Source organism: Ambystoma mexicanum, chromosome 3q (genome assembly GCF_040938575.1).
Source record: "Ambystoma mexicanum isolate Mex_15411 chromosome 3q, UKY_AmexF1_1, whole genome shotgun sequence".
Taxonomy (NCBI): Eukaryota; Metazoa; Chordata; class Amphibia; order Caudata; family Ambystomatidae; genus Ambystoma; species Ambystoma mexicanum.
Window position 1 is genome coordinate 156,867,518 of NC_090926.1, and position 15,348 is coordinate 156,882,865.

General features: G+C 44.2%; 1 protein-coding gene across 1 annotated transcript in view; it reads left to right on the plus strand.

Moving 5' to 3' along the window:
- LETMD1 (LETM1 domain containing 1) overlaps positions 1-15,348 on the plus strand; it is an 826,442-nt gene that overhangs the window by 37,062 nt on the left and 774,032 nt on the right. The window contains exon 2 of the mRNA XM_069653372.1: positions 1,934-2,000. The gene's annotated coding sequence lies outside the window, so the exon portion shown is untranslated. The remainder of the gene's footprint in view (positions 1-1,933; positions 2,001-15,348) is intronic.

Below are 15,348 nucleotides of genomic sequence, written 5' to 3' on the forward strand. Positions count from 1 at the left end.
CCTGAGGACCTTGGACCATGACAGTGCCATTTAGGTAGACATTTAGGATGAATCTGGAGGAGTCATGAGAAGCCATGAGGACTTCCCAGCGAGTGCCACCATTTATGTGAGAGAAGGTGACAGGACAGAGCACAAAGATCATATGGGGAATCCATAGATCCAGCGAAGGAACAACAAAGAGGATGTCAGAGAGGGTCTGTCTGGAAGAGGCGCTGGTATAGGTATCTTTTTATTAATTTATTTATTTATTTATTATAAATGATATGTTTGATAAAACAAACTTTTCATCATAACGTTTCATTAGTCAAAAGAAAGAACAAAAGAAAAAATGTTATGCTTGTGTTTCCAACTCATGCAAATTATTGTCCTTGTGAATTGTAATCCAGAATTTAATTACTGTTAGGATCAAATGTTTGTCATGACCTTTTAGAAGGTGGTCCCATCGCTCTTGAGTAGTCTTTTGTTTCATGGAGACTCGAAAAAAGTCTTTGTACAGGTTTCTTTTGTCCATCAGGTCAGGGCATATCATGATTACATGGAAAAGAGACTCTTTGGTATTCACGATCTTGCAGAATCGACAATCAGCAGACATTATATTTGGATGTTTTTATCACAATAGTCTATAATATCTTCTTCTTCATTGGACAATTCCGGTTCACCCCCCTCCCCCGACTCCTCACCTTCCACCTTCTTCTTGGATTTCCCTTTCTTGGAGTCTGAAGGTCTCTCCTTTTTTTTGTGAAGAAATGGACGTCCCCGGAAGGATGCCACCGTGCCACCAATAAAGTGTGCAACGGGGGGAACCCTTCCGGAGACACCAAGAAGGGGGAAAAAGCCGGAGGCACAAAAAACCCTGAAGAGGCCCAATCCACGGAAATGAGGTTCCGACTCGAGTGGCTGGCGCTTGGTGTGGATGGAGGTTCCAGGGAATGGGGGCGCTGCTGAAAGGGTGGCGCTAAAGATGGTTCCACAAGCAAGAAGGCGTTAGCGGACAGGTAAGCACCAAGGGCAAGGCAGAGGCAGTCCGGCAACAGGCAGAGTTCTGTAGACAGCGGAAGCGTAGATGCAAGGGGTAGACAAAGGCAATCCGTAGAGCAGACCGGGTCCTGGTACATGGCGGACGGGAAGGCAGAGATAGGGCGGAGCTGAGCCGATAACGAAAGACCGGCTGGTTCTGTTAAACAGGGAACGGGAGAAGGAGAGAAGAAAGGAGGGAGGAAAGGCTGAGGAAGATGAGAAGCAGAGAGCGGAAGAAGGGGCACAAGAAAGGGAAAGGAAAACAGAAAGAAGGAGAACAAGAGGTACACAGCGCAGTACAAGGAAGGCAAAGGAGCAGAAAACAGAAGCGAACGAGAGTGACAGCAACACAGCAGGAGAATCCGGAAACGTTGCAACGCGCTCGCAACCCAGAAGTGGTGAAATATATACTTCCGGTTACATGCGCGTGCAACAACTAGAAAAGAAGAACATGATGGGAACGTTATGGCAGACCAAAACGCCAGCGGTTCCAAACCCGCCAACCCTGTCTAGATGTGACAATTTTCTCATGCTCAGATATTCGCGGGTCGGCAGAATGTTTAAACGAAATTGTAAAAAGAGGTTGCGAATAAGTTGATCTGGGAAGCATGCTAGGTAGGTTGGAAGTTCATGGAGAGCTCTTGATTCAATTGCACATTTCAGGAAACGTTTATATTCTGTTTGCACAACAGTTGTTCTTATCCAATCGTTTCTCTGGAGTTTTCACTTTGCATATTGTGGTCTGTGTATTAGCATGTCTTCAGTGATTTCTTCATCCTTCATTTGTTTCCTTATTTCACTAGACCAATGGTGCAGATCTGTCACATGTAAAGCATTATTTTTTTCCTTTAGGATTTCTAGAGATGGAATTCAGTCTTGGCTGATAATTTTTCTAAAGAGATCCTTTTGTTTCCAGGCAACCAATGATTCTAGTGATTGAAGAGCCAGTTCAAATCGAATTCTCGGAATCGGGAAACTTTCAGGTAGGGCCAGAGTTTTCCTCCAAAAAATGGCCTCATAAAGATGCCATTTCATTGTTTGTTGGTTAATCAATGTTTCACCTGCATATGTCAAGATTGGTGCTACTTTCTGTTTATATAATGCAATTGTCCCAAATTTGCGATGAAAGAATCGACCTTGACAGGCTAGAGATGTTGCTTTCCTTTCAATATGGTCTTTCCATTCTTGTTCTGTTGAAGATGAATTTATCATGGCACCTAAATATTTGGTTGTAGTTACTGCTTCAATCTCTTGGCATTCAAAATTAAATTTTCAAGTTGGCCAGATCTTAGGTTTTTGAGTTGATAGCATCATGAGTTTTGTTTTATGAGTGTTGATGGTCAGCTTGTTTTCTTTCATAAAGATTGCCACCTTATCGAGAGTTTTTTGCAAGCCGAGCACTGTTTTATCCATGACTATGATGTCATCAGCATAGATTAAAGTTGGTACTGATTCACTGTTGATCTTAGGGGGGTTCGAAAGTTGATCTTGAATTGCTTTGGCAAAATCAAATGTGTATAGATTATATAAGCAAGTAGCGAGAGGGCATCCTTGCTTCAATCCATTCCAAGTAATAATTGGTTTAGTTACTACACCATCCTTAGTTAGTCTAACTTGGATGGATGTATTGGAGTATAGTTGTTTAATTGGATTTAGAATGGATTGCGGGTAGCCCCACGATGTTAGCTTATTCCATAGCTTTCGTCTGTTTACCGAATCAAATGCCATTTTTAAGTCAATGAAGACAGCATAAACCTGTTGTTTCCTGTGGGTGGCTTCATATTTGATCAAACTATATAGTAATAAGTTAACGTTTGTTCCTATTTTACCTACAAATCCAGTTTGTCTTTTTTCATGTTTTCTGTTTGCCTCTGCCCATTTGTTGAGTTTTTGCAGTAAATACACTGCAAACAACTTTCCCAGCGGATCTAGCAACGCTATGGGTCAGTAGTTTTCCGTTTTTTTCTGTCTCCAGTTTTATATAGTGGGATCAGGATTGCCAATGTCCAACTTCAAGGAATTTGGTGGGTTTTTACAATTAGGATAAGTAGTTGGCGAAAAAAAGGTAGCCCATTCCTCGGGCGCTGATCTGAGTTCGGCATTAGAGAGGCCATCCGGCCCAGGCTCTTGAGATGCATTCAAGGAGCTGATAGTTTTTATGAGATCTTTTTTTTCCCATTCTAGGTCCCATGGATGTTTTTTATCGTCTTTTTGTGTTACCAAAGTATCCGGTTTTTTACTATACAACATAGCAAAGTGATCAGTCCAGGCTTGTGCTTCTACTTCTTGAATCATGGTCGATCCTTTGGAATTTTCATTTAGGAGAGACCACAGTTGCCTTGTGTTTTTCTGTTTTAAGGCTGATAGAATAGCCTCTGCGTCCGCCTGAAGCATTAAAGATTTGATCGCTTTTATTGAGTTTGAGTATTTTAGTTTTTCTCTTTTTATCTCTGCTGTAGCAGTGGCAGTTTTTTGCTTTTTTAATAGTCGTATTCTTTTATAAAAAGTGTTTTTCATCAACTTGATGTCGCTGTTGAATTGGTGTTTATGTTTCAAATTGCGATTCATGCTGGGTTTCAGAGGTTGCTTGTAGTTCTGTAAAATCCACTCATAGTTGAGTTTAGGATAATCTGCAAGGCAAGAGACATCAAACTTTGTAAGCAGCTCAGCCATTTCAGATTGTTTTATGCAGAGTTTGTTGAGGTCATTGTTTAATTCAAGGTCTGGAAGTAGTAAGCATGGTGCCTTAGTTTGTGATATATTCCATGTGATTAAGATTTGATGGTGACAATATTTACTTGTGGTTAATTGGCAGTTGTTATTAATGATTTCCGTATACCTTCCGAGATGAAGATATAGTCAATGATAGAGGCAGATTTTTCACGTCTCCAGGTGGGAGGTGGTAAGCCTTGTTCATTTGGAGGTTGTCCTGTCAAGGTTAAATTTCGAATATCGGTTTCTTTTATCCATTTTTTGGCTCTTTGAGACAATTTGCCAAATTCCAGTTTAGTGCCTTCAGTGCTGTATAAATGTATGTTAAGATCTCCAGCGGTGATGAATTCTGTTTGTTTATAGTTTCCGGCAGTTGCGTCTAATTAGTCGCATATTGAGTCGAGGAATTTGTTGTCATTCATTGCTGTTGGATTCCAGTAGAAGTTAAAAATTGTTAGGTAGGTTTCGTCCGGAGTTCGAATGGACGCTTCTGCTGGTGATGATATGCGGATAATAATGTATTGAGCCCAGGAGTGGATGTTTTTCTTGGCTACAACTGACCAGTTTGTGTCTAGTTTAATCAAGATGATAATTCCGTAAGACAGCCTACCTTGTTGGGAGGTGATCGCTGGATTCACAAAGGTAGAGAAACCTTCACAGACTACTTCGTTAGAAAGCCAGGTTTCCTGGAGACATATGATAGTCATGTCTTTTTGGTTTAAGGAACCTTTATTGAAGGTTTGTTTAAAGCCTCTTGTATTCCATGAACATAACGTGATACTAGTAGGAGTGGACTCCTTGGTGAGTGGTTGTTATAAGTAGGTCTTAATTCGTGGGCTCTGGAAGTCACCTTCTGTTGTCATGTTTCTTTTATACTGAGAGTTGGTTTGCTTATCACCGAGCAGATCTTTCATCCTCTTGGTCAAATGTAGATATGATTGAGTCTTTGTTGTTAAATTCTAGGCCTGGCCTCGTCATTCGATGAAAGTCTTCTGATGGATTTCCCAGAGTAAAATTTGTTCTGTGCTCGATGGTCAGAAGTTTTGTGCATGGTAATTTTTTTGAGAGCCATTGATCTAGTTAAAAGGATTTGTTCTATTTCAAAGCCCCATTTGGCTAAGTGAACGTTTGAAGACAAGACATGCTGCATTATTTCATGTTTGTAGAAGTCAAGGTGAACTATTTCCATTTTGTTCTTGTTAGGAAAGTGTAAGACATCAATGTCTCTTGAGGTAATTTGTGCCAGGTGTGGAATGGCATTGAACAATCGGAGGATGTTCGCTCTGTTCATAATTAAAGATTCAGCAGGGTTCAGACTGTTCGCAGTCAATGACATTCTAAATATGTTGGATGCCATTTGTGGGTTTACAAATTTTGGTCTAATCGGTGATGGTTCATCTTGGGCCACAGGTGTTTCTTCAGTCTTTGAACAATGATCGATTTCAGCTGAAGACCAGGTTTCTTCATTTGAAACAAGTGAGTATACAAGAGAAATATTGGAAGAAGTGTTGATTGAGATTGAGTGAACTGAGTCCGACAAGGTCTCATAGTATTCATCCAGCACTATCAATAGGTTGTCCTGGGGATCAGATATTATATCACTTGATACAGTTGTATGAGCAACAATTCCTGTCGATGTCTCAGCAGGTTTTTTCGCTCTTGTGGGTCGAAATTTATAATAGCTAATAATGCATCTAGAGGTTCGTCCTCTGATGATCTTACTTCAACAGATGCATTAGGATGGCTTGCGACATCACCTTTGAATTTGATATTGTTTCTTTTAGTTGTTGATAGGGCAAATCGAGATGGATCTTGCAGGTTAACTTGAAGTTTCCTCAGAAAGGCTTGAGAACCTAACTGTCGTTTCTTTGAATTTTATTTCTTTGGAATCGAAGAATTGCCCAAATGGCCCTGTTTCGTTAGATCAAAAATATCTGAAGGGGTGCATATTGTGAGTTCAATGTTGATAATACTCTGTGTTAGTGGCATGGTTTAGGGTTTTTTTATGGGGTATTAAGGTTTCATATTGGGTCATTTGATCTTTTTTTGCCATGTCTGTTTGTACCGATCGCTCCATTGAAGCAAACATTATCGGTTGAACTGTAGGTTTTTTTACTTTATCGTCCATAAGTTTCTATGTAATTGTTGCCAATGTATCGGTCAAATTTTATTTGTCTACCCGATCAGTTCTTGCAATTTCTGCAAGGCGGTTTTGCCATATTCTAGTGGCTTCTGCTTCATGGTTTAATCGGTCTTGTATGGTGCTTATGAAGCCTTCTAATTTGGTTTGTTTCGTCATAATCATAGCTAGTAAAGTTGCTTGGTCTTTTGTGGTATCCACCATTGCTTCTTGTATCTTAGGAAAGGGTACCATTGCTATTGATAAGACTGCTATTAACATGTTCTGGAGATCAAGCATTGTGGTTGGAATTCTTTCAGGTACTCCTGGATTGTTAGTCATAGCTTCATCTTTTTACGATTGAAGTATGGATTGTTGCTCTGGTAGGTTATCATCGACTATTGAGGGCTTATGGTATTGGTCAGAATTGGGGGAAAGTTTTGGGACAAAGTTTTTTCTTTGTTTACAATGGGTGTCGATGTCTTGGTTGGGGCTTCATGCTTCATGTTATGAAGAGGTGTTGATGTCTTAATTGGTGCTTCAAGCTTCTTATTGTGAAGATCTCCGAAAATGTCTTTTCATCGTTCTTGGGAATCCATGATGGCATCTATTTCAGTTATGTCTAGAGAAAGCCGAGCAACTCGCCTTTCTAATTGTTTATTTGTATTGCCTTGAGGGGACTCTGAGTGGTAATACATTGACTGCCGTTGTTGTTTAGCTGTTTTTGCTCGTTGTTGAAGAGTGGGGGTAACAGGAATGTTAGTATGCACACTTGAGTGAGGGTTTCTAGATTGTATTCAGATTGTGCTAGTAAATCAAGTTCATGTTTTGGGGGAGCAGAAAACTGCACTGGACAGTCAGACTGAATATTAGTGCTGGCTGGGAGGGTCTGATTCTTAGCATGGTCCAATATGGGTGGAGATTCTCGTTGTTCTGAAGGAATCAGCATATGGTTTCCACTGGTCAACGGATTTCCGGAATCTCTGGGGAGTAGAAGTAGTTTGGTCGGCTGTGAAACTTGAGGCGTCATCCGATTTAATTGGAAGGTTTTTTTTCTTCAGATGTCGGTGTCTGCATTAGTCCTAATTTGCCCTGCTTTGTTACAGGGTGAGTTGTAGGTTTTGGGTCTATTGGTAGTGTCACAGTGAAGTTGGGCTCATTTAGGACTTTTGGAATCACATGCAATGAAGGAGTCGGCGTAGTTATTGTTTTAATCAAAGTGGGTGGATCTTGCAATAGGTTTGAAGGTTGATCTGGAAAGTTTGTCTTTTTTGTAACATTTGCCAGAGTTTCTTCGAGTTTCTCTTGCAGATGCGTACGAGGTTTGCTAGGATCCATTGCACTTTTATGGTTGAGGTTATTTTTACGTGGCAGCTCGATGTTAAAGGACTCCACGGACTAATATGTTATATACCTTGATGATTAATCACTTACCAGGTAACCAGCTGTAAACAGCGGTAAAACATCAAATCTTCGTCGCCCTTGTCTCCTCGTCGGGCTTAACGCCGCAAGGGCGGCTGGGGGATGATTATAAGAACACTTCTTCGGGGCGTGTCTGGGGGCATGGCATGCAGCAGGCAGGTGTCACGTGACTCGCTTCAGCGTCGGATTAGCTGTAGTTGGAGCCCGCGCTCTCTTCAAACTGCTGCATGGGCTGCAGACTTACGCGAGTTGGAGCGGGGCTGCCAATATTCAGTTTTTGCATAAATAAGGAAGGTAAGCTGCAGACCAGTAGTTTAGCACACCAGACAGCGGAAAACAGCAAATCTGTGTCACCCTTGTCTCCTTCTATAGGTATCAGCGATAGGGAGACCAGGGTTGCAGGCCAAGATATCCTTTTTAAATTTCTTCTTTCCAGACTTAGTGAGAAGGGAAGGATAGTTGATAGATAAGCAGTTGGAATAGATGGGAGAAACAGAAACTGGCATGAGTGTGAAGAGAGCAGGCAGAGGGAGGAGTAAGCAAGAACAGCGGTATAGAACAGTCACTGGACTAGCAGGTTATAATCAATGGCCAAAGTTAAATGCACTTTCAAGTTAAATGCAAAATACACCCAAGTTTAACTTTCAAGTTAAATACAAAATACAAGTTTGACTTTCAAGTTAAATGCAAAATACACCCAAGTTTGACTTTCAAGTTAAATACAAAATACAAGTTTGACTTTCAGGTTAAATGCAAAATACACCCAAGTTTGACTTTCAAGTTAAATACAAAACACAAGTTAAATGAGGGGCAGGTAGTTAAGGAATTGTTAGTGGGCGTCAGATGGTAAAGCTGAGTACAGAACAGCTTGAAAAAAGAGATTCATGACTGCGAGAGCTGAGAGTACCTGCTGAGAAAGGAAGTACAAGGAAATCAGGAAGGAGGGAAATACCCCATGCAGAATGAGGTAAGAGAGTCATGGTAGTCCAGTAGTCCAGCCTCGGGGAGGGTTGGGTGTGGCTGTAAATCTCTTCTAGCGGCATGTAAGTGGACCAAAAGCTGACAGGGGCCTTAGAAATGGGCGTTTGAAGGGCCGTCTCCCACCTACCAGTCCAGCCAATAGAGAGATGAAGAGAGAGGTCACCAATCATCTCAGGGCAAGGTCAGGCTGAAGAGACAACACGGAGAAACCAGCACTCACCTTGGAGTGGGTAGAAGGGTGCTGCTGTGCTGGGCCCAAGAGCAGAAAGTCCCACAGAAACAGGAGCACACATGGATGTAGGAGGGTAAAGAAAGCATGTGAATCAAAACACTTCTTCACTCAGACAGCAGCAGATTTTCGAATGTGCCAGTTGGAAAAGTACAAACTTTCTAATTCTTCTTATTATTATTTTTTTGTTATCAAAAAACAGAAATGCAAAGTAAATTGCACATGTGCATAGCCAAACAGCAAGGGGCCTGTGATAGGAAAGAGTGCCACAAGGCTTATCTTGTAAGAAGAGCCTCTCAGCAGGAACTTGGAGAGGAATCTTCAGGATGAGCTGTGCTGTTAACAAATGCACACACTCTGCAAGTGCGATGTTGAGAAGCCTTTTAAATGCAGCTGGTCCATTCTGATGAAGTCGCACTACGAGTGCGATGTAGAAATTACTTTTAAAGCCAACTGGTAAATTCAATTAAAGTGGCGATGCGAGCACAAATGAAGAAAGACTTTAGCAAGGCAGCTGGTCATGCAAATGATCACGCACTGAGATCGGTGAGCAGGGGAAAAAACGAAAGTAGTAGGTGAGCAGCTGATACCACTTGTAATGTGTGCACATACAGCGCAGTATTGGTAGAGTGCACACTTATCAGCCAGTTGACATAAAGAGCTCTACATGATTTCTTTTGTGTTTCAGGTCCAGTGGGTCCATCCATATGGGAACAAACATTACTACACAGCCCTGCCCTGATGGTGCCCTGAAACATCAGTACCATAGGGTTTGTGCTAAAGGAACAGTTAATCGGGCTAAAGGGAAAGGTGGTGCAGCAAAGCAAGGAGCAAACATCACTAAGGAGAAGAGATAATAATTACTGGCCCGAAAAAAGCACTGACAATGTGGCCACTATTCCTGATGAGTTTTGACTATTTTCCAAGACACTTTCTTTACATCTTTACTGCTTCCGGGTGTGCAAGCTGCAGCCAATGCTGATTGGCTCCAGCTGAAGGAAGAGTTAAGAGCACGTTTAGTGGCTCTCCACAATAGGTATGTACTGGACCTTCTCACTGCCATGGAAGGAGGAGTGTGTGTAAAGTTCAGGAGCAGTTGCTACACAGCTTTGCCCAATCGAGAAACCTCAAAGGGAGCTTTGAAAGCAGCTATCCGTGAAATACAGAAACTCCAGGAAAGGATGACAAGTGACGTTAGTGGGGTGCAGCCAAGCAACTGGCTCCAGGGTGATAGCCTTGTGGATGATGCAGCAGGCTTTGAAGATGATACAGGCTTGCAGCGGCAGCCAGTGCAGTTCGATGAGGATCAGATTGTCATGATTCCTACCCCCGGGGACCCAGACCAAGTCCAGCAACCCCGGAAGCAGGCATCAAGTTACCCCAAGCAAGCCCAACAACCCCCGCTAGGGGCTATTTGGGTGCAGTCCTGGCGCCTATGGCGCCAGGCTCATATGGAGAGTCAGTCCTGGCGCCATAGACCATGCTGCAAACTTACCTGATGGAGACCATGCTGCAAGAGCTCCAAGCCAAACGAGGCTTGGAAGGGACTATTTTACCTAGGGACTATTTTTTCACTCGGGTGGGGCTGGGGAGGAATACTTACCTGGGACTACTTTGGAGGCTATTTAAACCATGCCCGAAGAGCAGCACACGCTTCACGTTATTCTGCATCCAGCAGCGTAACGCTCACCGTGCCTGCAAGTCTGCATCCAGTCTTCTGCCACGCCCGCCTCGAGTTTGGAGCTCCTAGAAAAAGGGAGAAAGAAGGAGAAAAGGTTAGAACAAGAGCAATACCTTTGATCCTTACCAGAATTCCCGATCCATCGCGCCTTCAAGCTGGAAGAAAGAAGTTATTTTATGCACGTTGCCTCACCTGCTGCAGCACCGCGCTGAACTCACCGGCCTTCGCAGCATCTTCACATTTCACCACATCCTCCTGCATGTTCCCGCCGCACTCCGGCACCTGAGGAGAAGACAAGAACAGCAAGATGAGCCAAGGTAATACACAGAGGAATACCCCCCATAGACTTACCTGATTTTACCACCGGGGGTACTATTCTTCCTCACAGGTCGGCGCAGCTTCCACTGCATCCTAGCCGAACCCCGGCCCCTAAAGGGAAACAAAAGGACAGCAAGGTGAAACAAGGGACTAACAAGGGGAACCCTCCTCACCACAAAAGACTTACCTGATTTTACCGCCGGAGGCATTATTCCCTGAGGCTTCATACTTTCTCTCAGCGCCTGAATAAGTGAGAAAGCAACAGGTTACATATGGACATTATTTTATCGAACTGTGTTGGATAATACAAATCCTTACCAGAACATTATCGGTTGCCACAAGGAACTCTTCAGTAGGGTCAAGCTGCAACCTGCAAGGAATCGGACAAGAGTGAAAGTCAGGCATTTGAACTCTTGCGAACTACATACTTATGGCGTCTTGCTGGGAATATCAGAGTCAATATTGTCCTGGAACTCACCAATTCCTTCGAGCCAGTGAAGCAACTGGTTATCTACGCACCCCTGCGCTCCATGCAGGATGGAGGGCTCATCTTTTCAAATCATCAGAAGAATATTCCTACGGACCAAGCAAACAAAGCTAGATGGGCCAGTCCAGTCCGTCATCTCGGCCCTACGCGTCACATTGGTGGAGACCGCAGCAGTCCAGTCCAGATCGACGCCTCTGTGGGAGCAAAGTGAGCGTAACAGAACGCAAAGCCTACCTACAAATTCCCACCCGGGCGTTATGGATACCTCAGAGACTGACCAATTGGCCCAATTACTAGGGGAACTGAGGGCCGAAGTGCATTCCGCAAGTCAAGAAACCAATGCCCTTAGGAGGGAACTGATTTTGTCAAAGGAGCGAACTGATGACCTTGCTAGGCAACTATTGCAAAGCCAGGCTGGACAAGCATCCCTACCTGGTTCCGGGGGAAATCCAGCTCCAGTGTTATCGAGTAACCCAGTGCAAATAAACCTACCTGGAAATATTCCATTATCTCCACCCGAACGCTTTGCTGGAGATCCCAAAAGATTCGCCGTGTTTATGAACCAATGCCGCTTGCACTTTTTATGTAGACCTGGAGCCTTCCCAAATGATCAAGCCAAGGTAGCCTTTGTATTGTCATATCTCAGCGGCAGCGCAGCTGATTGGTCAATTCCACTAGTTACTCAGGATGACCCAATTCTTCGGGATTTTCAGGGCTTTCAAACGAGCATGGAAAGACTATTTGCCCAGCACTCCCAAGGACAGGCCCTGGATAACGAACTTTTGTCCCTACGACAGGGTAACCAGGACCTTCTATCTTACATTGTGGCCTTTAATAGGTTGATAGTGGAAACTGGATGGCCTGAGGTAAAACGAATCACGTTATTTTATCGAGGGCTTCGAGGAGAACTCAAAGATGTCTTGGCTCAAGTCATGAACCCACCTCAAGACTGTGCTGAATATATAGACTTAGTGGTCCAGTTAGATCACAGACTTCAGAACAGAAAGGCTGATCGAGCCAAGTTTGAGAACAGGGTGTTGGTCAAAACCCACGCTAACCCCAAAGGAGCAGAGGCTTCAGAACCCATGCAAATCGGAGGACCCTTAACCCAGAAGGAAAGAGAAAGGAGACGGCAAATGCAATTGTGTCTATATTGTGGAACTTCTGAGAATTTTCTACGGGATTGCCCTGTAAAACCACCCAAGAAGGTGGTAGGAGCTGCTGATAAAAGCCATATGGAGTCAGACTCAGGAAATGAACACGCCCGACAAGCGTAGTGGTCTGCTTGCCGAGCTTGAAGAGGGATACTCAGACCTCGTATTTCATCATACCAATGGTCCTCGTAGATCCAGGGCAGCCATCGCGTATGCACGCAGTAAGGACATACATTGATAGCGGGGCCATAGGAAACTATGTGGACTACGAATTGGCTTCCAGGATGAATCTGCCTCTCTGCCGAAAAACCCCCTCAGATGTCATCACCACAGTTGATGGAACTGAAATTGCCTCTGGGCTTGTAACTCATTCCACCGCAGAGATGACATTATTGGGTCCGGATGGGCATTGAGAGGCTATTGTGTTTGATCTAATCAAGGCCCCACAGTTCCAAATAATACCGGGGATACCTTGGTTGGAAACACATAATCCTTGTATTGATTGGCGAGAGAAGAGAATAACCTTCCCGGATTGTGCGCAAACCTGTTACCCAAAAAAAAGATCTGAGCGCAGGCCTGGCCACAGTAACAACAGCAGTCATGCAACTACCTCCTGAATACCAAGAATTCCAGGATGTCTTCCAAAAAGAACAGGCAAACACCTTACCTCCTCACAGATCGTACGATTGCCAAATCGATCTCATAGCCGGTGCACAACCCCCTTGTAGCAGGATCTATGCCCTTACGGAACATGAGAACCTTCACCTACGACAATACTTAGACCAGTACCTTGCCAATGGCTTTATTCGCCCATCTAAGTCCCCTGCATCTTCAGCTTTGTTCTTCGTGCCCAAAAAGGAAGGTGGCCTCAGAACATGCATAGACTACCGCGCATTGAACCAGATAACTGTTAAGAACCGATACCCATTGCCTCTGATCCCTGAACTACCAGACCAAGTGAAGGACGCTTGCATATACACTAAATTAGATCTCCGGGGGGCATACCATCTGGTACGTGTAAAAGAGGGCGACGAATGGAAGACTGCTTTCTGCACTAAGTATGCGTTATTCGAATACCAGGTGATGCCTTTCGGGTTGTGCAATGCACCTGCAGCCTTCCAATACTTCATGAGCGATGTCCTTCGTGAACTCATTGACGTTTGTGTTGTCATATATATCGATGATATTCTAGTATACTCTCAGGTTTGACAGGTTGATCAAGTACAGTGTCTACACAACTAGCCCCACTAGCCCACTCCTCAACTGATGAATCTGTTGGAGACGCAGTAGATTCGTCTGTAGAACTTTCCTTCTTCTTTTCTCTCCAGGTGGTTTCGATCTTGTTCTTGGATTCGAAGATAAAAGGACGGGCTCGCCTAGAGTCCTCTTTGCCAAAGAGGCTATTTGCCCGGCAGCAGGGACTCCAGGGAGCCCACCCCAAACCAGGGAAAAACAAGATGAAAAAACTCTGGTAGATCTTGATATGGGTGGTAGTTGATGTAGTCTGTAGAGGAATCCAGTTAGAGCGAAGGCAAGAGTAGTCTTGCCTACAAGTACCAGAATGCACTGGTTGTTGTCGTAGTTGCCGATTGCCTGTTGTCCGGGTAGAGGTCCAGTTGGCGTGCGGATAACACGCGGATGTAGTGGTACACAAGGAAAGAACTGTGTGTCGGGAACACACCGCCCCAACGGTAGACACCGCTCACAGAAAACAATGAAAGCTGAGGAACCGCCCAGCGCGGGTGAGAGTACAGCAGTAGCAGGAAGGGTGGAGAGAGATGCAAACAGGTAACGGAGACAGATGCCGCACAAGTGGAGAGGAAAGCAGTCCACAACTGAAGGAGGCAAGGAGCCGTTCGAGTGGAACGCAACCCACTAACAAACGACCAACAATGTAGGCAGAAACCGGGAGGGAGCGTAAGCAAACTTACTCGCGGAAACAAAGTAAGGAAGTTGCAACGCACAGGTGCTTCTCATCTGCTGGTCTTTAAGGCGGCTAATACTGGAAGACTAGAAAGCGCTGTGCGTTGCATGAAATAATTCAGTCCTTCTTCCATATCGACCATCTCCTCCATACTTTCCATGGGCGATATGTGACAGTATGTCCCCTTCTCAGTAGACATCCTCCTGATTTTCCCGGGTGCAGTCGATGGAACCTCTGAATGAGACGAGTTGCTGATATGTGTCTAATAGGTTCCCAAGAGCTCTCAGACATTGGGTACCCCTTCCACAATACCAGATACTGCAAGGTGCCATTCTTGTACCTGGAATCAAGGAGTCTGGAGACTTCGTATTCCTTGATGCTTTCTTTCTGCTGGAAACCGCTTTTCTTTTTTATCTTTCTTTTGTGTAAATCCTCTGTGTATTCTTTCAGTAATGAGGTGTGAAATACCGGATGGATTCTTTGTAGTTTGGCTGGCAGAGCCAAGCAAAATGCTACCGGATTGATTTTAGCCGTGATCCTGGAGGGTCCAATGTAGCGGGGAGAGAACTTGCCTCGGTGTATCCACCTGGGTAGATATTTGGTTGACAACCATACTTTGGTGCCAATTTCCCACTCCGGGTTGGGTTGTCTCTTGAGATCCGCCCACCTCTTGCTCTTATGAAGTGCCATCTCGAGGTTTGGCTCTTGTCTTCCTGTGAAGATCTTGCAGAGTATTCATGAGCAGATCAACGGAGGGTACATTAGAAGAATTCTGACCAAACAGAGGTATGTGTCGGGGATGGAATCCATAGGTGCATGAGAAGGGACTCGTGCCTGTAGAGGAATGTCTTTTGTTGTTGTATGAAAATTCTGCCATGGGCAGAAGCCAATACCAATCACTCTGTTCTTGATTACAAAAACACCTGATGTACTGTTCTAAAGTGGCATTGAGACGTTCGGTTTGTCCATTGCTTTCCGGATGAAACCCAGATGAAAGGGATCTTTTTATTCCTAGAGATTTGCATAGAACAGTCCAGAATTTTGAAGTGAATTGTGAGCCACGATCTGATACTATGGTCTGGGGTAGCCCGTGTAATCTGACCACGCCTCTCAAAAACACCTCTGCAGTAATGCTTGCTGTGGGTAATCCTTTTAAGGTTGAGAAATGAGCCAATTTGCTGAATGAATCGACCGTGACCATGATGGCTGAGTACCCGTTAGAAACGGGTAAGTCTACAATGAAATCAGTGGAGATGTGTTGCCACGGACCGTCTGGTGGAGTTTCCTGCTGTAGAAGACCCAGG